A 21,351-nucleotide genomic window follows, 5' to 3' on the forward strand; every position below is an offset into this window, starting at 1 on the left:
TAAAAGCAAAGGAAGAGACTGATTATACTCTACGAAAGAATACGCTGAAGCTATTCGTCAGAAAACGCATCCATTGTAACCACAAGTTAACTATCCATTCACTATGCACTCTAACTAACTCTCACTACGCGCAACTCTACCCATGAGTCTATTAGAATTTCTAACGTTAATTCATTCGAAAACGCACCCACTGTAACTACAGAGTAACTGCCTATTCAAACATACACACGCTACCAGACTAACTAGATGTATCCCTAAGTCCATTAGCAATTCTATATAGGAACTAATATAAAATGAAAGCGAGTATGAACTTTAACGTAGAACCTTTGCGTTGATAACCGACTATTCTGCGACGCCATCGTTCTCCCTATCTCCACGATTATTTCCAGCGGGGTCTTAAGGTCCCACTCCCACAATGTAACGCGATATTATATCCTATATCGCGTGAATTATGTATATCACACACATTGTAATATAAACGTGGCGATGGTTGTGAGATCTCGCGTTTACCTCGGTACACCTTAACCTATTAGCCTAATATGATTCTAATTTTATGAGTCTATTAGCACGTCTGAGATATCTTTGTACGTCTAAGAACATCTTATTGAGATGTTGAACAAGGGTAATTATAGATTTCTGTGGGATAAGTCGCTAAGTACATGTGTACCGTTAAAGTCAGATTCATCAGAAGAATGTGTAAATGTTACAATTAACAAGGAACAATCGACTTTTATTTGTATAATCATAAAATGTGATGATAAAGAAAAGTTTTAACTTTTTAGTTTAAAATTTTTTACTCGAAAAGTAACTCAATGATAAACATGAAAGGATAAACACTAAATTGTCTTAGTCAAAAATCTGTATCGGTAAAAATTAGCTTACTTCTAAATAGAGCAGACGAGAAAAACAAGACTAGTTAGGTTGCTTTCTATAGATATTAAAACTTTACAAGTCTCAGCGTATGCATCGGTGAACAATTTTAATTTCACATTTATAAAGTTCCAGGTCATAAATTTATGAAAACACGAGATATATATCTTCAATCGCGTATATCTCTCAACAGAAATTAAATATTTATTCCTCCTCTGGCGGCGAATATAATAAAAGTGTACAGAAAACAATAGAATATTCAACAATTAATTCAGTAACAGGTAGATATAATTTGTCACTTGCCTAAATAATCATGAAGATGTATAAAAATTTCACTTCTTATCGCGATTAATATTAGGGCTACCTAACTCGATTGTTCGATTTTTCCAAAGAACTCAAACTTGATAATCGTCTTCAAAGTCACTGGAATTATTGGAATATTCAGTCATTTTCAACTCTAATTAATATTCTATCCATCATAATATATTAGAATAGGGTTTTCGAGCGAATATTCCGGTTCCAAGTTTTTCTAGCAGAAAATTGCGCGATAAGAAAATTGAAGACTTCCCTAGCCTCTGGAATTAATTGACGGGAAGTTAGCATAGAGCAGCAAGGTGTTAATCCCAATTTCTCCCATTGGCGCGTATCTATCCGGCTCGAAACGGTCGCGGGTACACGAGTACTCGCAGCCGACGGTGTTCGCCGTCCTCCTCGTTCCCGTTCGCGATCGGTCGCGTTGCTCTCCTCGCCGCCGCGAAGATTGTCGCGCGATTAGTGCGGGCCCCAATGTCACGGGGAAGATACATTGCCGTGGTGGCTTGGTCCGCGCGTTCTCTGCTACGTACGTGTGCATAGCCGCGCGAGCGAGCCTTTATACGGGCCCCGTTTATATACGGTAACACCGTAAGTGCATAATCGTCGATCGCATCTCCTTGCACTTTGCGTCAAGTCACGGCATCTTGTACGTGCGACCGCCCCGTCAAAGATCCTCCTATCTGCCGCTGTAACGACCTGACACGTTCTACGTGTACCCGCGGACGACGCGTTCGCGATCGAGTGTCACGGTTCGCTCCGTTGACGACTTTAACCCTTAAACTGCTACCGGTATGTTCGCGTATCTCGCTAAATGGCATTATGCGTGTACGTGCACGTCCGAGAACGTTCGTTAGCTAAAATATCTGAGGACACTTATATTCGAACGAAAGGCGACATAGAAAGAGGATCCTGCATATAGCAACAGGAACGCAATTCGTTAGAGTGAGGCAAGTTAGATGGCTGGACTCATATTTCTTCCAATAGAGAAAAGACCTTTTGTACTCGAACGTTGTTATTACTTGTTATTTGTACAGAATGGATAATGTTAGTAGTGTAGCTTAAGTGCAGTCACTTAATCGAGGGAAGCGTAGGTTGCACCACAGTGTATGCAGCTGAGGATGCATCACTGTCCACAGCTGGGAAGAATGCATATGGCTCTGACTGGTTGGAGCTACGACCGTAACGGCACTCGGACTTTCGGTCAAATTAGTAACCGCAACGATGAACCATGAAACTATAAACCACGAACCTCGTGGATACATTTATAATACCCAACTTAACCATGCTTAACAACTGCTTAATTAGCAGATCAAGGTTCATTGTAATAAGCTTACCTTCTCTAGTTCACTGTTCAAACAATAGTTACGTTGCTACATTTTCTAGCTGACTGCTAAAAGAATAGTTACGCTAGTACATTTTCTAAGCCACTATTAAAAGGACAGTTACGTTACTACATTTTCTAGTCAACTGTTAAAAGGACTGTTACGTTGGTACATCTTCTAGGCAAATATTGAAGGAATAGTTACGTTGCTACATTTTCTAGTCAACTGTTAAAAGGACTGTTACGTTGCTATATTTTTTAATCAGATATTAAAATGATAGTTACGTTGCTACATTTTTTAGTCCACTGTTAAAAGGACAGTTACGTTGCTATATTTTTTAATCAGATATTAAAATGATAGTTACATTGCTACATTTTTTAGTCCACTGTTAAGAGGAGAGTTACGTTGTTACACTTTTTGGTCAACTGTTAAAAGGACAGTTACGTTGCTATATTTTTTAATCAGACATTAAAATGATAGTTACGTTGCTACATTTTTTAGTCAACTATTAAAAGGGCAGTTACATTGCCACATTTTTTAGTCATCTGTTAAAAGGACAGTTACGTTGTCACATTTTTTAAGCAACAATTAAAACGACAGTTAGATCGATACATTTTTAGACAAGTGTTAAAGCGACAGCACATTTTGTAGACACCTGTTAAAATGACAGTTAGTGCATTTCGTAGGGAAGGAATTTGCAGAATTGATGAGGGTTATGTTTCTAAAATGGCGAAAGAAGATAACGATGAACGAGACTGGTGTTTCGACGTAAGTGGTACTTGTCATGTGTTCTTAACGATAGGAGCATTATAACCCTATCAATATATTGCTAAGCAACGACCCAATAATGCGATTAGCGTCCTCGGTGCTTGTGACTCATAGTAAGACCGTGTGACGCCCGCGGCCAAGTATGCAAAACGTTCGCATGAATAAAGCAACGGGTTGCGTTTTCACGCGTTGCACGATGGCATTTAACGTTTGCGCGTGTCCCGTATCGAAAGAGGCGTGCTGTAATTGCTCGATAACTATCGCCGGATATTACTTTTTGGAGTGTTGTATATAATCGATTAACTTCTTCCGGAATCAAACTAGCGCGAAAGGTGCGCGACTAACTTAGGTATACTTCGCTATCGTGCGATCGACACGACCTCTTTTATATCGAAGAAACTGGTAATTTGTTAACGATCCTAGCTGAACCAGTACTCTTAATTTATCGTTGCAAACATTTCTTCGTACCGAGCAATTTCGAGGACAATGGAGTCAACGCGATCCAGAAACTGTTTCTATACAGATCGAAACTTTCAAACTACTAAACTTCTATATTACAAAATTTGAAACTTCCAAACGAATTTAGCGATTACGCAACTTCGGTAGCGAAAAAAAGAACAATGGCGTTTGAAAGTTGTTGACCGATTTCGTAAATACTCCGCCGGTAATCCAGCTTGGTCAAATCGATTTCACATGGCGGACAGGCTCCGAAGGTTCCCGGCTTAGAGGGAAAGGCAACAAGGGCGAGGCGGTCGGATACAGATACCGGAATTTTTGTTGAGCCCTCAAAGAAGCGGCTATCTGCCTGCCCCGAGAATAAAAGTCGCGGTGTTCACAATTGGTAATGCCGATAGAGCTGCCATCGTCTTGCCATACAAACGTCCTCCTGGCTACATGCATCGGCCTTTCTTCGCTAAACACACAAAACGACCGTTGTGCGTTTCTTCGGCATACGCATCAGAAATGTCCAGCGAGTCACAGCGCGATACTTTGTTTCGATTGCGTTCAACTCTTAAAAACTCCCTCTGTACCTCTTTGTTCTATATAGTTTTCCTCGCGAGCTCATTTCACAACGTGCACGATTTTTAATAACTCGAGGGAAATTTTTTATGGTTGCACTCTTTAATCACCTTGTTGTCTGCTATTTTTTCGAAGGACGTTGACAAAACAAACTTCAAAAGTTAATGACAGTTATTTAGTAAATTTGCAATTTTAAGATAGGTGAGTTCTCATTTATTTTTTGTATAAAATACCTTCAATGGTAAAGCGTATTTATATTACTCGCAATAAAGATTCGCATCTAAAAACTAATTTATCCCAGCTAATTTCGCGACACATTCCCGAAGCCGATTCTCCCGAACCAATTAACCAAACTGGTTTGGACCGCTCTTCGAATAATCAGCGCTAGGTCGTCTCAATTCCAGGATCCAGAGTTTTTTCAGATTGCTCCTAGACCCAGGAGGACTATGCCGACAGGACGTAAAAAGGACAAAGTAAAGTACGTAGTTGCTGTTGCGTTAGTCCGTAGGAGACCGCAAAGCTGTTGGATGATTCAGCGCGGTTCATTACTCAGGCAGCTTTTTACTTTAATCACATTAATGAAGCATTTAATCTCGCCGCGTGTTTTACAAGCCGACGGTGTGTGGGCTATCTCGGGCTCGTGGTTGACGAGGATTTCTCAGCCTCCCCCGTGCGCCGTTCTCCCCTTTCGTTCGTCTTCGGGGTTATTATTTTCTTGTTCTCCCACCGTCCCGTGGTGTCCGCTAATAACCGCGCCTCGTTTAGGGCCCGTTTACACCTGTACGACCCGTGGCAAGCGTCCTTTATCTTACCGCGGCGAGCACGCACCATTACGCCGTAATATATTGTATTACAGGTGCTCTCACCTTTATGGTCCACTTATCGCCGCAGGAGTATCGGCGCGAAGGTGTAATCGAAATCGGTAGAAAACCGGATTTTGTATCGACAGCTGGTGCACCGCCACACTGCCACCGTCCTGGTCCTTGATATCGACGACACGCGGATATAGCATTGGCGTAACTAACCGAAGAATGTGTGCGCCTACTACCTTTAATGCACTACCATCACGCGATTCGATTGATAGCCGTGATCGGTCAATAATACCGCTCGGTCGCTATAGACGCAGCCAATCAGATTCGCGTGCATTCTTTCCAGCTACGAACGGTAGATAGGAAGGTAGAATCCTTCTGAATTATGTAACGTGTGGAGATCTCACGCGTAACGCGCTGATCTCATACGTAGATATACGCGTGCTAATCTCACGCGCGGCAATTTAACGCGTAGATATGCGGAGCGTAATGATCCTCACGCGTAAGTATACAGGGTGTGGCAATTTAATGCGCGGTAATCTAACGCGTGGTGATCCTCACGCGTGGCAATTTAACCCGCGTAGATTTGCAACGCGTAGTGATATGCGGAGATATACAACACGTGTAGATCTAAACGTTGCAATTTAACGCATGGTGATCTCGCGTGTACATTTACAACGTGTAACGACCTAAACTTGGCACAACTCCGACAGAATTCCTAGTTATGTCAATGAGATATGGTTGTAAAATTAGAAGAACGGAGTGGTGAAGATCATTCTACTCGATGTAAAATTGGACAACAACGGAACCATTCTACACGCGCTCTCTTGCTTCGTGATTTATCGCCGCGTAATGGACAACGTCCTCTTTGAATTTTGCGTTAATAATAGTTTTGTCCAACTGTCGCGGTCTGTGCTGCTCTATTAAGTAGTTACAGATGAGGTGGGTTGTCCAGAAAACAGTTGTTATATTGTTTCAAATGAGATGAATAGCCCGCTTTCGAAGCCATGAATCACGTCTGGTTTTCTAAATTTATAAATTACTTCCAAAACCGAGATTTGTGAAAGTAACACTGTATCGTGTGTTCAGCTTCTCCTTCAGATGCATTTATTATTTTTAATAAGTTTGTTGTAGACGTCGTTGATGTAGCAAATTAAGTACAATAAATTCTCGATATATGGCTACGGATGGTACAGCAATTTTTGATCGGTTATAAACATGAATTCTGTACATGCTACGACTTCGAACATATTAAATACCTATAATGAAAATGGACAAACTTTGTATGGCACTTTGGTATAATAACAGTTCAGTATAATAACAGTTATTAACTCATGGACTGTCCCAGTAAAGGTTGGTGTGATAGGATACAGGTTATTATGAATATGAACACTCAATTATTCAATTGAATTTTTAACTTACAATTTTATATTGGTTTAATATCAAGGTTGTCGAGAAGTCTACCTTCTCTTTCAAACATTTCATTCGAACTGATTTTTTATTTCTTTCAGCTGTTGCATGCTAAATAATCGACTTTGCAGCATCGAAAATCTGATAATGTTCGATGACAAATATTGTGGCTGATGGCATATCATTTTAAAGTTACAGTAAAATTATAGTGTATCGACTTGAAGCATGAAATGTAGGGAAATGATTGTAGAAATGATTTATTAATGATCTTAATATAAATTTGTTGGACATTATTCATCTTATAAGGAAACTGTAGAAACACTTCCGTTCTTTGTTCCCGCCTCTGGAGCCCCAAACGGGGGGAATTACCGGACTATCAAACCTTCTAACCGTTCACTATGAATTCTTTAAAATTTATAGCACTGGTGATCAGTAATCAACAAGCGTATCTTTTCATAAAACTTCAAGCATTAAATCAACGTTACAATAATCCAAACGATCGTGCACGGTTTACCGGTGGCACAAAAACCAGTGTGCTATTTCCAGTTAACCTATTAACGCGTGGCAATCGAGTGTTCATTAAGCAAGAAAAGGAGGTAAAAATGGAGTGTTCGAAGCGTATGGTTGGCGATCGCGAAGGATACAACGCGAGAAGGAGAAGCGAGCAGCGTTGTCGCGCGTGTATCGGTATCCCGATAAAATCTGAACTCATTGTCCGTCCCGAGACGATAAATTCCAGAGGCGGCGCGGTGAAATTTCGTAAAAAAGTCAGGAAGCGAACGGTCACTAGAGAGGACGGTTCGCCGCTCCGCCGTTCTCCTAGCTTTTATTGTTTCCCCGAACGAGCCCGCTTCCCGCTTGACATCGGTCGTAATAGGTATACAACAGTGGGTTGCTTACATTATGCCGGGAAAGGAAGATGCACACGCGTGTGAGCTCCGCAAGGGCCTGGGGCGGTGCAACGTCACTTACCTGAAACAATAAATTACATACCGTTACGTTGCGTACGTATTATATGCGCATATATAGGTAACTGACTGATTTACGATCATCCTCTGCGTTACGTCCACGGATACATGTGCTTACAACCGCTCGTGTGCAGAAGCACCTGTACACGCGTGAGTCTACGAAAGCGTACTACGATAGATACGTCACCACGAACCGTGGGTCAATCGCGACCCTCGATTGCGAAATCTTTTCTTAGATTATACAAGACATATCTTTGTGACTTTCACTCTTTGCGAGAAGGCAGGATATTTTTTAACGAAACCTTTCTATGCTCTCTTGCTATATTGCAATATTCACTATGCTGATTTGAGTATACACTAACGGTCAATTTCTAATTAATGTGTTATATTGGAAATTATGGACTCGAACGCTGAGTTTGATCATAATACATTAAACAGAGAAGTCTTATAGCTTGTATTGTTTTATAACGTGTTGTATCGTTATACGTTGTACTTTATGCTACGCGTTATATTACCGTACGTTCTTTTATAATTCCAAGAGAACCACGTGCTGAATATGTATTATCATGCGTTATGCTACTGCGCGTTGTATTATTAAGCGCTGTACAATGCGTTGTATCGCCACGCATTAATTCGTCTCACATTATATTTCCATGCACTGGATTTCTGCTTATAGGATTACCATGCGTTGCATTACTACGCGTTAATCTATCAAGCGCTGTGCAACAATGCGTTGTATTACCACGCGTTAAATCACTGCGCGTTAATTCGCCACGCGTAATACTTTCATACGTTGCATTACCGCACGCTGGATTTCTACCTTTTAGATTACTGCGCGATATATTATTAGCGCTGTACTGAATACTGTGCGACGATGTATTACATTACCAGATATTCGTTCATTACGCGTTGTAAGGAATTCAAAGTTTGAGAAGTTGGAAATTAAAAAATTTGCGAATTTAAGAAATTTGAAAAATTTGAAAATTTGCGAATAACATCGAAAATTTAAAGAATGAAAATTCTACAAGTTGAGCTTTCCGAAATTTATAAAAAATTCAACTTGAACATTCAGAATTGTGGAAATATGAAATTTAGGAATTTTAAAATCGTCAAGCTTCCTAATCCAAAAAGCCTGTATTACAACTGTATTGTGTATGCCCTACAAGTCTAACAAGACAGGAGCTAATTGGATAACAGTGTAATTGTCAGATGTGCTTCGACCAACAATACATTTAAAAAAACGTGTGAGTAAATCCATGTCCCTTTCACTCTGACCAATCAGACCCGCATTCCTTTCAAGGGACTTCTTGTTAGGCACGCGCAGCTAATATTTTGACACCGTTTTACTTAAGCAAAAAATCAGATAGGATGCAGGATTGTATCGAAACAGTTTAACAGCCCGAAATCGGAGCCACAGGCTATAGAATTTAAAGTTACCGGCAGACTGGTGGTGAATACGGCAAAGTCCGCGTAGGGTAAGGTCACGTTTCGGACAAGCGAACGTCGGTATCCGAAGCGTGGCCCAGCATCCTTACATTCTCATTGGTCGATGTTCTACGGACGCTCGCACTTATTGGGTCCACTGTACACGTGGTGTACGCTTCGATCCGCTGAACATGCTATCCGTTCCGGCGAACCACACACTGACAGTATCCGTTTATGCGCGTTATTTGAATGACAACGGTGGAACCACCGTTGAAGTTCATTAATTTCGCTGTCGATCCTGTTTAACTCGACTAATAATCACAGAGATACACCAGGGATGAATAACTCAACTTGCAAATATTAATTGCCGAAATGACGATCGGTCGGATCACTGTTTCCGACAGAATCGTCCGTGTCCCGCGAAACGATCTCGTCGATAGCGACGAGGCTCGGCGATAAACATCGATGACACACTGGAACGTCGAACGCGTGTAGCGGCGCGAAAAAGGAGTAGGATAAAGTTGAAAAAAAAGGAGAAGAGTGGCACGAGACAGACTAGAGACACTGCATAAACCTTCCCGACCGCGAGCCGCCACATAAATATAATAGGGAAGGTAAGGCCTCGTGATGGTTGGTCGGCATTGCCCGCCGAACCGTCACGGACTCGGCACGTCGTACAGAGTAGGGGCAGTTTGCGCGGGGGTGGGGTGAGATGGGTGGACGTGTCAGGGGCAGAGCGTGGAGGAGGGCGGAGGAGGGCAGCGGTGGTCGACTGCTCTCGCTACACGGTGCAACACACGGCGGCGTGAAACACGGGGAAACGGGCTCGAATGATCGATGGGATTCTGCGCCGTTGCAGGCATGCCATGGGTGTCTATTCCCCACTACCTTTTGCCAGTGAGCTCGACGCGCAACACCATCCAACAAAATCCCCGCTTTTCGAAGCCGACGAGCGGCTCGCGCCTCCTGGTGGGGCGAACGCACGTGGTGACTCGCTGCGAGCTTCTCACCTACCACCATAGATGACGCGTCGTACGCCCGTGATACTCGCGCCATCTCGTAATCGAACTGCGAACACTGTCGGTAAAAAATTCAATGGAGTTTCGGGGAAGAACCGGAGTACCGTGGAAATTGGCGGGAAATCTGAGAGATAGCTATTAACCTCTTAAATTCATGGCGAAAAGAAAATTCACTGCACTATTTTGTACTTTTACGCATTAGGATAGTGACAATAATTTGATATGAACAGAGGAATATGTGAATGAAGCTCAAGCTCGTATCAGCAACGAGGGGTAATATTACTCATATACCAGGGGACAATTGATGATTAGTCGATGAATTCTGTTATCTTAATAAAAATGTAGATAATGAAGCTAGCTTGGCAGCTTCACAACTTGGCAGTCTTTATTTTTACACATTTCCTTCCTGCATACCATAAACTTTTCGATTGTCAGTAACTATTAATTCCATAAGTTTAATTATCCTGTTTGAAGATTGAAATTTTTATTTTATGAAAATGATATTCAGTATTGAGCTTAAAACAAACCACGGCGCATGTGTATTACTTCGCCAATCATAAGCTGTCCACCACACTTCTTCCTCGTCCAATAAACTGGCTTGTATCCCTCATCTAAGATGAGACTTTGTGTTCCATCTTTCTAACTTCTGCATTCACGAGACCAACCATTTTGATTATTTATACGTAAAGTATATCTAATTAAACTATCCACTAAAATTCAAAAGATTAATTTTATATTGACCAATTGCACAACTGTCTCAAATTAACCTAACTCATCCTACCAATGTCTAAGTCCCTATTATCTTCCGAAACTCAGAATAATAAGATCATTGCCACAAACGTAAACTCTGGTCTATATCAAATGTAGAGACTAACCGTACGTTCTAGCGTGAACAGTACTTTAAACCAGTCTAATTGAAGGTAGTCGCAGTGTCCTAAATCTAGCGGCAACTTCTATGAACTAAAGTTGAGTTCATCGTAACGAACAATTTTATGTAATTCTTAATTTACGAGAAATCTTTGGCGAACATCGACAGTTACATAGATAATATCAGTTATATCAGATAATATCAAAGTTCGAATGGAAATAATGAATGGTGAAATGCTAAACGCGGTATCATGACGAAGTCGTTTTATGTTTCAGTTTTCTAATTCATACAGCAAAGAAGAATAAACTTCGGAATACATTAAACGCGAAATCTGTTGCATAAAACATAAACGGCGATTAGATCAAGAGATGCATAAATAGCGGTCGAGTAACAAATGTCAAAAGTAATTAAGCCTTCAACAAACTGTCAGACACGCAATTGTTCCGCATTTCTTCGAGTTTATAATAGTAGCCACTAAACAAGTGCATTAAGTGTGCGAGTGAATGATTCACTGTTACATCGAACGCTGCATTTATTTTCGGTTTAAAGACGTAGGTACTATTACTGTTTATTCATTCACTAGGCAAAGGATAATAATTAGAAAGGTAATACAAGTACACGCCTTGGTGTTTGATATCGTAGCTTCGATCAACAAATATCAGTGGCTGGATCAAGAAAATTGCCTAACAGGTGGAATCTCATCGAGGAGTTAACGAACACGGGACGAAGAATGGAATATTCTCAATTAAAACGGGTCTTTCGATTTATAAAGTAATTCTCGACGATTAACGTTTGAAACGAAATTGAAATTTGCGACGTCCTTCGTCCAGCCGACTCCGGATGCACAATGAGCAACGGCGTATGATTCGGAATATCGTGCAATTGGCGTGTGTTTATTACTTCTGAATGCCTGTCACAATTCATCAACCTAATTGCGGCATTGTTAAACAACTCACGATCGGTGGCCGTGCATGCGTGGAGTGTAACGCAGCCGGTTGTGGCTGCGTGCCGACCGTTCGGGGAAAGGGAGGCGGGCTTCTAAAATCCTCAAGGCGAAATTTAGTTACGCGACAGGTCGCGCGCACACGCGTCCATAAACCGGGAACGCGCGAAGCATTCGTGAAATGCGATCAGAGGACCACCCGTACGTCGATGTGTGTACCATCCTTCGAACGAGCAACGGACCCGATGTCCGCATTACCACGTTCCCGATCAGACGTCGCGATAAAAATTCCTGGGTGAAAGGTGGTCGAATGTTTTAAAACGGGCGGCGAGTAATCGGTCGAATAAAACGAGGGGCAACCGAAGAAAAAGAGTAGAATTTTGAAGTATCGTTGTTACGTTTAACGCGAACGATAAATTACCGACGAAAGAAACGGAAAGTCATGGTGCGAATGAAATTAATCTAACACGAGTGACGGCCAACCGTGGAAGATTGAATGCCTGAAAGTACTGAAATTCCCGAGAACACGATCGTTATATAATTAGTCTCACTCGACCACGCAGTGGGTATCGTGCCACCTCCACCACCGTCGCCACCGCCGCCGCTACCATCGCCAACGGGGCATTGTACATTATAGTGGTAGGAAAGTAGTGCAAAGCACGGCAAAGCAATTGATCAATATAGCGCCAACAACCCCTCGTAACCACCCTTCTTCAGCTTCCAGTTCTAGTCGTTCGCTTCACCCGCGCCCTCTCTCCACCCAACTCCCAACGGCGCAGAGAGAACGCACCCCCATAACAAGTTTCTTACTCATCTTTTTCGTTCAATAACTCTCCATCCAAGATGGCCACCGCGGTCGTCCCTCATTGGCTAGGGGAAGGGGTGGTCGCAGAGCTCTGTACGGGGTTTGGGTGACCCCGAGAGGCGAGGTAACCGAGACAGAGAGAGAAACAGAGAGAGAGGGAGAGAGAGCAGGGTTGGAAGCAGTGACGCCATCTATCTTCCGTTGCCTTGGCTCGGCGTAACATAAGGCAAGATAAATTGCGGGATCTCCCGGGTTCTTGAACCTTTCTGGCAAATTGCATAAGAATATCCACCCTCCACCCCACCCGTTCTCTCGCCCCTTCTTGCCCTCCCCTACGCCTCCCCTTCGCCTCCACTGCCCTCGCGGCTCCAATGGAATTGGAATTAACTCGAATAAATCACCTCGGTGGCTCTGTACGGCTACGCAGAGTTGCTCGTCTCTTTGCTCGAAGGAGTTCAAATTTCTTTTACAACGACCTTAGCATCCCTTGCGCCTTTTTTCCTGCTAATTTCTACGAAGAAACGAAAGAATTATTGTACCGAGAGGTAAAACAACGCGGCAACGTTTCTTATCTTTCGTCCCCATCTACCGCGTTCAAAATTCAAGAAATTAAGTCCTAACGGTTATTCGTTCCGTAACGATTAATATTTTTGCAGACAGATTGATACCGTGTTTCTCGCGTATCTTGATTTATCGCGGTTGTTATTAATTTTTCAGAGTAATGGTTTAAAGTTAAACACCACGGCTCGTTGTTTATTTCATGCTATGGAAGGATGCGCCAATTACCCTGGCAAACAGCGGAAAAACAATAACGTAATGCCAAATAATACCGGTTATTTACGGCCCGGTGAAATCTCGCGTATTTCATGAAATTTCCACCAGGCAAATGGGAGGGTATTATGTCACGGCAATTGTAAAGGCGAAGAGTAAGTGGCAGATAAAACGATCGAAACGTTGCCCACTACGAAAGTCGTAAAGCGGTGCCGGCATCTGGCGGCATTCGTGGGAACAAACGAAACAACGCACCGAAGACGAAATATTGGGTGCGCGGGCGCATCATGGTCCATTGATCGAAAGATATTTTGTAACTCCATAAAATCACCGAAAGAACAAACTTTTACTTCGTCTTGCGACAATCAGGAGCGACTAACCGATTTGTCGTCGATCGTTCGAGTTTGAAGATTCGTAAGTCCTTAATCTTTTCCTTCGTCGTGTACGTTCGTCGCGAATGCGTCGATTCGATGAATGATTCTACGTTTTGATTTAGTACGCGGAATAAACGTTAGTTGCATGATTTAAAGTTTTACTTATTTGCACAGCTCGCTTAATAAAGGTATCCGGAAAGAAAAATGAGCACTTTCGTTAACGAATGTGCATGCTAACCACATAACCTATAAATCTACCATGGATACGAATTTTCCATACAATCTTCATAATTGAAAATGGCAGTAGCAGTAAATAAAAAATCACGTTTCCAGGCGATAAATAAAAAAAGAAGAAAGTGCAAATGAGTCTATCGAGACTCACGGGCCGTTAAACGGTTGATACATAGAGCGTTAAGAAATTCAGTAACTCCCAATTAACACAGAATTTACAAGCTCATTTTCTCAGTTAGTTTGGTATCTAAATAACGGCGACGTCCCAAATGTTCTTGGCCTTGTGTTAAATGCATGTTAACACGTGTGCGAATTTCGAGATGTGGTCGATTCACGTGTCACAGTTACAGGGCCATAACCCTCTCCTTGTGCACCTCGTACGATATCTCTATTGCACGCTACATCACGATAGTTCCCCTCCAGTCTCGCAGGAAAGCGTGGAAGGGAACTGGTTATCATTGCCGAGTGGTTGGCTTTCCGTATTGCTTTCCGTATATTGTGCCAGGTCAGTAAATCCGAAACCGAGCTTTACGATTTGTTTACTCCACAGTGGGTTATGGGGACCCTGGTTATATAGCCATAGGTATGCGGGGGCCACGTGATCGTACGGCCATAAACGCGTCTGTTATGCGCTCGTAAACCGTGAGAACCCCACTCGACACGCTTGCCGTTCTATCGGCAATCCTCCCACCACCGACAGTCCATCGTAAAACAAGCGTTTTACGATCGCTGCCTATCGCTGATGATACCGCTACCGTGAGGCCAGAAATACTCACGCTACTCTATGCGATCTTTCGCAAAACCAGTTCCCGCTTCTCCTTCCGATACTCAAACATACAATCCACCCTGATTTCTTTGGCCCTTAAGAACAAGGTGCGAATTATAAATTGACCGGTAGTGCTACAATGGCTATGGGCCTCCATGGAGATGATCCTATTATTCCTGAACACTAAAATCCTTGGCCTATCTAATTTCTAGGACTTAAATCACCAGATCTTATCCATCATACCACCACGCGTTGTATCATCACGCGTTGTGCTACCATGCATTGTATAACCACGTGTCGTAGCACCATATGTTGTATCATCACGCACTGTATTACTATGCATCGTATTAACACGCGTACTACTACATATTATATCATTATGTGTTGTACTATCACGGATTGTATTACCACCCGTTACACTGTTTCTGCTGTAATGCGACGCACAAGTGGTAGTACATCGTGTTGCATGGCCACGTGTTGCATCACCATGCATTGTATCACCTCGCGTCATATGGTCAAACTCTCACCACACATGGTATGGTCAGCGTTGTGTGGTCTGGTCAAAAATTTGGTCTTGTAATCGCGGTTTAATTCGCCCAAAAAAGATTGTGCAATTATAATTGTTCATTATAAGGCGCCATGTGCAGACCATCGAATGAAACTTACGTCCAATAATGAGTTTGTTTAAGTACCGATTTGGACAATTTGGTTTCCAAGATCAGTAGCGATAGAACGGCTAAAGAAGAAGCACCCGCAAATGTATATGGCGGGAGTAACGAAAGGCTCATTGACCCTGCCATATATCAAGGGCAACGAATTGCGTTCGGGTGGTTTCGCGATCCGCGTAACCCGAGCACGATATCGGGTAACAGATCGGCGTAACAGTTTCACGGCGCGATGGTGGCGCCGCTGGTGGTCGGCGTTCGATCGACGGCTGACCGTATCGGCTGTGATGACGTTGCGCTCGCTACGTCACCGCGCGACGGAACGTAGCCTTGACGTCATTCGGGTCCATAGAGAGAAGGACTCGTGGTTGTGACGTAATCGAGGCTAGAAGAGAGAGAAACTCGTGCCAGCCATGCTGGCGTAGGTAGGGGAAGGAAGAAAAGGGAGCCATTATAGAAGGGGCGCGACTAGGCTGAATCCTCCCCACCGACCGGTCGGCCCACCGAGGAAACAGCTGTCAGCTGCGTGGAGTTGCGGACCCTGTCGTCTCACCCACCAACCCTCCTTTCCCCGTTACTCCGTGTGTGTGTGTATGTGTGACGTGTGTGTGCGTGCGTGCGCGCACGTGAGTTGGCCTCCGTGTAACAACGTAGCCCCGTGTTTCAACCTGAACCCGCACGCTCGCACACAACGAAAGGCTACCAGCCAGCCACCCACCCACCCCCGATGTTAAAATATTCCGGTGGGCGAGCGAGCGCGGGACGGGAATAGCCCGGGAGAGTTATGGCCGCCTCCGAGACTCAAATAACTCTTTAATCCGCGGGCGCGTGTACCGCTCTTCGCGCTCCTTTCCGTTCCTTCCTTCCCTACCTTTCTTTCGCCGAGCTAGACGCGACCGGCTATTTGCGGCGAGTCCTAACGAAAACTAACCCGTGAAAATTTCAACGAGCCCGTACGGTGCCTCGTTCCCTCGCTTTTGATCTCCGCTTGCCCGGCCGCGCTCTCCTCGACTTCGTTTACGACCGCTCGTGTGGCGCTACTAATCTAAAGTACGTTTCACTTTCGACCACAATAAATTGGCTAATTAGGCTACCGTTAGAATGCTCGTGTCACGTATCACGAGTTTACGGCGTGCTTCTATATATAATGGAACACGCCGCGCATGATATGTGTAGAAGTCGGTGTTACGCGAAGAATGCCGCAACAAGTGCTTTGGATGAATTGATGGACGTATTTATCAGCAGACAGAAACATTGTACAATAGTGGACGGGATCGGGTAAAGCTAACCGTGATTATATTTTCATGATCATAATTTTGTTTGAACTCCGCTTACCGATCTACGGAGCCTACATGTTTATGATCAATTTCGTAGCTTTAATATATGCACGCATATATCAGACGCGTCAAAATAAAAGTTTCGTTTTTACCAAATTGTTTGACTTATCGCTGAGTTAACTTCCGCGTTGTTTCAGCCGCTTCCTAGGGATCGTTTAAACAATCTAACAACTTACGACCATTAAACCGTGAATTAAATGGTACACGATCGACGTCTAATTGCTATTTAAGGATCTAGTCACGATTTAGATCGAATTAGAAATGTAATCAAAGTCCGAAAGTAGTCACTTTGAGGTTAGGTCAACTACACCATTTTTCAACGAAAATTGAGCGAAATTTATTTTCTAAAGAATTGTATGCTTCATGTATTGCCATTATTTTATTTTGTTGCTCTATGTGTTTATTTATATGAAATGTTACATTAAAGAATAAAAATCTTGTAATATTTGTTCTTCATGTTATTACAGTACATGAAGTGCTTTAAACACCCGTAAATGTTTGGAATACATTGTACATGAATACCCCATTATCGACATAAAATTATGTATCATTATTAAAATGTACTATTTATGTACCGTGTACTTCTCGGTTAAAATACACCATTACCTATAAATTAAATTTCGCGGTATGGTTTAGCTCGAAGATTACGGCAATCGAGATCAATACCCATCTTCGTGACTCTGATTAAAGGGTCTCTATACCGAATTATCTTTGGAACCTCATGCAACAAAGCTGAGAATCTCGGGCGAAACTCGTTTCTCCCAGATTGCAAGGAAGATTAAGGGTAGCAGTTGTTCCAAGAATTTGAGAAGGAGCAATATTGTTGTACCTGCTTTTATAAAACATTTTTTGTATAGTTATATAAATTAAAAGTGAAGTATGAGATCCTATCGGTGGCCTCGAACAAGTCCTGTTTGCCCAATTTAAAAATGGCAGTGATACGTATAGTACAATTCATCAGCGTTTGAATATCCTTGACTGTCCACGTAAGCCGATAGCAAGTTACGAGCTTTAAAAAACTCCACATCTAGTAAGCTAGGACGAAAAAAGCTGGACACTAACGGTAAGTAAAGTGCATGGAGCGACACTTTCGATAAGAAGACATCAGTAAGTTGATAAAAGAGTAGACCGAGCGGTCGTCGATCTCGATCGACAATCTCGAGTCGTGTGGCACGAAGATACGTCGATCGAGTGTCGCGCACAAATTTGTCGCGGATTAAAAATTCCCCGGAATCCGGGCGTATCGATGTAGTACCCGAGGGTAATTAAATGCAACTCCGGCATCGCGTCGTTTTTTCTTGTTCCGCATGGAAATCGCGACCGGCACACATCCCACGGCGCCGCTTGGGCTGTGTGTGTGCGCGCTGGTGTGCTCGTGTGCACGCAAATTAAATATCTGAGAGCCTGTTCGCGTGTAAGAATACACAGGTAAGCTAGGGCGCCAGAAAGATATATCGTTCCACCAATTTGTTCTTCGTGAGGAAATCCATTATTAGGCGAAGCACGAACTTTTGCGACTAATTGCGAGCGTTGTGTGCACGCGCGCGCCCGCGAGCCCAACTTCTCGCACCAGCTGAAAGCTGTGTGCGAGCAAACCGCCCGATCGGTCGTGCGTAAACGCGAAAATAATGTATATTCATGGGCCATTGGGGCGTTAATGATTCGTTCGCCGATAAGTGGTCGGCCAACACGGCCGTCTAAAGACACTTTACGATCTTTATTCGCTTGACGAGCGAGCTGCCTTATTGAGATCTGCTTTAACTCGCTCTGTACGTTCTTGTTACTGCCGGAGTTTGATAAAAAGCTTCGGACTTTGAGTATTATACGTTCAACCATGTTACAATTGTGTGGCGTCTGTTTTATATGGAACGTCTCGTCTACTCAACTTATGCACTTGGATACTATTCTAACGCACGGTTAACAACAACCGTTTATATGTAACTTAAGATTATAAATGTCTACGATATTTTTATGTTATCAAACTTCCCGTCTTACCGGTTAGGTGTGCTCAACTTTTGTTATGCACTTATATGCTATTCTAATGCGCTGTTAACGTTGATGACTCGTCATATGTAATTTAAGATAATAAATAATTGTAGTAAGTACTGAAAAATGGTGTAATTATATCACGTTTATGTTATTAAACGTACTCCCTTATCGGTTTGGTGTACTAATCTTTTGTTATGCACTCGAATGCCACCGTACCACATTGTTCATGTTAAGAACTGACTTTATACAAGTTACAATATTAAACAGTGGAATTGTGTTCGCTTTGTGTTTCGAAACGTCTTGCTTTGTCGGTTCGATGTATTCAACTTACATCACGCACTTATACATTGGTTAAGAATACCGTGTACAATAAACACTGTCTAAAATATGAAAATATAAGCATCTACTGACAGCAATAATACTTCTGGTATCCAGAACAAAAAATGAAGTACAATTTTGTCCTTGAGCACGAGGTCCTCGGCAGCGTTGTAAATTTCGAAGGTCTTTAGAAAGAGACGCTGTACCATCTTGAGCAAAAATGACCGAGGTTTTTACGCATCGCATAAAAGAGCTCGGTCCCGAGACAAGAAGGAAGTCGACTTTATTGCCTTCCAGGTAAACGCGCAAAAAGTACGCAAAGGACTTGCAGCTCAGAAAAAACCTCCCATGGATCGTAGCTAGCGCAAACAAGGACAAATACTTCCTTCGCCATTCAAAATACACATTACGGAGTAAAACCGCATCATCGAAGGCCACGAGGATGCAGGGAATTTTAAAGAACCACAGTCGCTCGTAAAACCATAAATTTGTGCTTCGGCACTTTTGTTTGGTAGGAGAGAAAGAAACGGCTGGTTTGAAAAAAGTGTCAGAACTTGACTGGTGGTCAATTGAACCATGTGGAAGGTCGAGAGATTCGGTATGGTTATAAAACGTGTTCTAATTTCGTTCTAAGATTTAGTGTAGATACGATGCACAGTAACGGACGGTAGGACGCAATCTTTTACGATTAACTTGTAGGTTAAAAAATTTTATAAATATATGTAAAACACAGAAATAATTGCCAAGTAATTAAATAAACTAGTTAAATGTAATGACGAAGAAATGTAAGGAGACTGAACACGAAGTGCGCTAGGCGGCGCTAGGATCGCGAGGATAAATCAAGCTGATCGAGCGTTGATCGGTAATCGAAGGAACGAACGAGCTTGCCCTATAGATAAGATACAGAGGACGGGATCCCCCGGGGATAATTATTTTGCTGCACCGGTCAGGTAAACTTATCGCGATGGTAGATAATCAAATCTGGAAAGACTTTTTTGGAGAGGGGCCCCGGTCCTTCCAAGGTCGGGCCTCGCAGGCCGCGGTCATAAGCGAACGAGGACAACAACAGTCGGTCATCGTTGCGATCGTAAATCAACCGTTGGCGTTTTTCGGCTGTGCTACCCAGGCAAAAAGGGCAAAAGGAAGAAAAAAAGAAGGGAATGGAAGGGAAAAAAGGGAGGCGTCGGGGCAAAAACTCTGCTCTGTCCGGCTTGTTATAAGCGGTCCTCGGGTTAGCGGAGGGACGCCGAGCGTGGAGCGAGGTGGGCCTTAAAGGGGGACACACGGCGAAGGGTGTGGGAAGGGAAACGAAGGGAACTTTAGCAGGAACAATGCCCAAAGTCACGGGGAAGAATGCGGTCCGTCGGGCTACGAGGATGCACGAACGAACTTCGTGGGTGCCCACCGGTCGCCCATCGATACTCCTCTTTCCATCGGGGAGGAGAGACACACGCGTTCAAACCCAGACCGGCGACAAATACACCAGAGAATTTACTGCTTCGCCGGCCGTTACGTCATTTGGCCTCTTTCAAGTCGACCGCGAGTACCTCCAGTCTTTGTCCAGGGAGTCCTCAGGACGCAAATGATGCCCTGTCGTCTTAACAATTATCCTTTTAACTCGTTCTATTGGGCCAACGCTCGGCCAGAACAATCTGCCTCGGGTTAACTATGCTTAGTCGGTCATGTTACTTCGTGATATTTCTTTCCTCGTTCCACTCGCGAACTTATCGTAACTGTTTCGTTTGCTGTTGTATTATAAGGCATGTATTTTTGTAAATGAAAAATAAAGCGAATATGAATACGATGTAATGTAGTCATAGGTTAATTAGACAATTATCTAACCTCTTCTACTTTAACCTCTTGGACTATGACTTGTTTCTGAGGTGCGTCAGTCAGAACTGACTAATTACAGCTACAATATTAAAACCGACAAAAAACTTTGAAATGTCATGTTATTATTTAATCGTTGACTATACAAATTGTAATTGGACTTGAACTCCAAATTGAAGCGTATTAAAAATTTGAGTAAAATTGATCATGGCCGAAGTACGAGTGCGTCACGAGTCGGACTCGTCAAAATAGTGCAAAGAGTTCATTGTTATGACAAAAGTATTTAAATGAATGTGTGTCTCACGAGTGAAAAATTACGCAAGAAACTTCGACATCAAAATTCGACATCGAAATTGGAGGACACCTGGTAAATTGTCGATCGGATACCTTTTACGTCTTCATTGTAGCTCGTGCATCAAGGTCCGTCCGCAAATTGAGCGGTTGTAACGGTCCGTTGAATTGGAGCAAGGGAACTGGTAATTAGGGGAAGATAATCTGTAATTACCCTTGAACGTTTCATTTAGGATT

At 43.0% G+C, this 21,351-nt stretch overlaps 1 protein-coding gene and 1 long non-coding RNA gene across 8 annotated transcripts in view; one reads left to right on the forward strand and one right to left on the reverse strand.

The window, feature by feature from the left end:
* Antp (homeotic protein antennapedia) overlaps positions 1–21,351 on the reverse strand; it is a 382,224-nt gene that overhangs the window by 109,024 nt on the left and 251,849 nt on the right. Inside the window, exon 1 of one of the 7 annotated variants that reach the window (XM_012298885.2) lies at positions 8,920–9,502. The exons of 5 other annotated variants lie outside the window; for them this stretch is intronic. The gene's annotated coding sequence lies outside the window, so the exon portion shown is untranslated. Of the gene's footprint in view, positions 1–7,414; positions 7,473–8,919; positions 9,503–21,351 lie in introns of those variants that run through there. One more of the 7 variants, XM_012298880.2, reaches the window with a different exon arrangement.
* Positions 13,581–21,351, forward strand: part of LOC105664361 (uncharacterized) — a 30,733-nt gene continuing 22,962 nt past the window's right edge. Inside the window, exon 1 of the long non-coding RNA XR_001097563.2 lies at positions 13,581–13,727. This is a non-coding gene — a long non-coding RNA (uncharacterized LOC105664361). The remainder of the gene's footprint in view (positions 13,728–21,351) is intronic.

Source organism: Megachile rotundata, chromosome 1, assembly GCF_050947335.1.
Source record: "Megachile rotundata isolate GNS110a chromosome 1, iyMegRotu1, whole genome shotgun sequence".
Classification (NCBI taxonomy): Eukaryota; Metazoa; Arthropoda; class Insecta; order Hymenoptera; family Megachilidae; genus Megachile; species Megachile rotundata.